At 28.5% G+C, this 2,500-nt stretch overlaps 1 protein-coding gene across 1 annotated transcript in view; it reads right to left on the bottom strand.

Annotated features, from left to right (window-relative positions):
• Window positions 1-2,500, bottom strand: part of LOC122261076 (zinc metalloproteinase-disintegrin-like NaMP) — a 54,416-nt gene that overhangs the window by 24,563 nt on the left and 27,353 nt on the right. The gene's annotated exons all lie outside the window — the stretch shown is intronic.

The following is a 2,500-nucleotide window of genomic DNA, read 5'->3' as shown; positions in this document are numbered from 1 at the left end:
TAATAAATAGAGGGAAGTTTTATTTTCACAGTGATAACAAAAAAAATATCTAAAAAATGACATATTACTCGACGAGATAATATAAATCATAAAAGAAATAAAGTGACTTGCAATTAAGACTATTTTTAGAAAGAGGTTGTTTATGAACAACCGTAGTTCTACCGGGCAATATAGTGCCTCAATTACTGCGGTAATCACTGAATAAATATAGACCTTATTTCCAATAAAAAAGAAGAAGATAAAAGTAAAAACTCATCTTGTTTCCTCAGAACAACATTACTTCAAAACGACAAAAGTTACTTTGTTTTTAAAAGTTATTTTTCATTGCCTGTGAAACCAAAAGAAAATGAGAAAAAAAAGGTTTATTTCTGTATCAATCCTGCAAAGATAAAAGTTTTCATCAAAACAAACCCAGAAAATTGTAATTAAAAATAACAATGATTGTTTATTGATATATATATATATATATATATATATATATATATATATATATATATATATATATAAATATATATATATGTATGTATATACATAAATATACATATATACATATATACATACATACATACATATATATATATATACACATATATATATGTATGTATATACATAAATATACATATATATATATATATATTGTGTTTTTTTTAATCCTGTAAAAAGTCCAGGACTTCTCCCTGCTGTTAATTAAAGTGTACTAATTCTAACAATAACAATAACAATAATAACAGTACCAATACTGATAATAATAATAACTGCAGTAATAAAAATAAAAAAATGATAACAACGATAAATGTAAAAACAATAATAAAAATAATAATAGCAATGGTAATAATAATGATAATAACAACCATGACAACAACAATAATAACAATAACAATAATAATAATACTGATAACAATGATATTAACCGCAATAATAATAATGGCGATAGTAATAATGATAACACTAATGATAATAACAATTTCAATAATAATGATACCAACATAAGTTATGAAGGATAAGAACAAGCTAGATTTACGGAATAGATGCTTCGCCGGGCCCATGTGCACTGAGGCGAGCCCGCCCTGACCACGGGGATGTGAGGCAAAAAAATGAATAAATAAATAAATAAAACAAATAAAATAATAATAATAATAATAAAATAATAATAATAATAACTGGAATATCATATCTGAATTAGTTTGGAGAGGGAGAATGATTATTTTTCGGCGCTTTGGTTATATTAGAGTATAAAATGATCTATAAATCGTGTGCATAGTATCTAACCCAGTCTCTAAAATAATGTTTAAAAGAAATGGAAGAGAAAGAGAGTAAGAAAAATGTTTGCACACTATATTAAGTATTATTTATACTCGCATAAACACGTCGGGATATCCGTGTTTTTTTATACTTGAGATTATTTTAAAGAGCATATGTGTATATTTGCATAACACAAACGCTGTTCCGTTTTTATAGTTTCACTTTTATTTTCTGTGTCTCTGTCACTCACTCTAACTCTCTCTCTCTCTCTTTTTTTTTTTTCTTTTCTTTCTTTCTTACCTCCTGATTTAAATATTCGCATTCCCTGGTAGGCTTACGTTTCACATTCTATATTACTTAGAGTATCCATTACGCAAATTATAAAGATCATACACACTATGATTTTAATTAATAAAGGCGTGTTAAAATTCTCGCCTCTGTCTGTTTCTGATTCCCTCTCCCTTGCACACACACACACACACACACACACACACACACACACACACACACACACACACACACACACACACACACACACACACACACACACACACACACACACACACACACACACACACACACAAACACAAACACACACACAAACACACACACACACACACACAAACACAAACACACACACAAACAAACACACACACACACACAAACACACACACACAAACAAACAAACAAACAAACACACACAAACGCACAAATAAATAGCATAATCTGATGGGAGGGATGACAAAGACGAACAAACAACAACAAAAATTGTTCTTTGGGGGATTTTATGACTTAAAATAAGTAGCTTGTTATAATGCAGTTAGGACTATTTGATATTCATGAAGGTAGAGAAATGACAAGCCTTTTGGCGCGAAAGCATCAACATCTGAAACATGTTGAGTCGTGTTCTGATTATGAATGAGTTTTCTTTTTTTCTTTTTTTAGTATCCTCTTTTATTCATTATTATCATTAGCTTTATTATATCACCATTAGCATTATCGTCATCATTATCGTTATCGTCATCATTGGTATTTTATTATCATTATCATTATCATTATAATCATCCGTATCATTATTATCATTATCATCATTATTATTATCATTATCCCTTTATTCTCATATACGGAGACATAAAAGTATATATGAGACAGAATAATTTTCACAAATACATGTTCTGAAGACGGAGTGATCGGAAACGAATTAATAACATCTCTTACATTGTAAACAAATATTCAGTTTTTATTTATACCTTTTCTA

Source organism: Penaeus japonicus, unplaced genomic scaffold, assembly GCF_977035675.1.
Source record: "Penaeus japonicus unplaced genomic scaffold, GWHDUDI00000001_assembly GWHDUDI00000010, whole genome shotgun sequence".
Classification (NCBI taxonomy): domain Eukaryota; kingdom Metazoa; phylum Arthropoda; class Malacostraca; order Decapoda; family Penaeidae; genus Penaeus; species Penaeus japonicus.
This window is presented reverse-complemented; position numbering and strand designations above follow the sequence as displayed.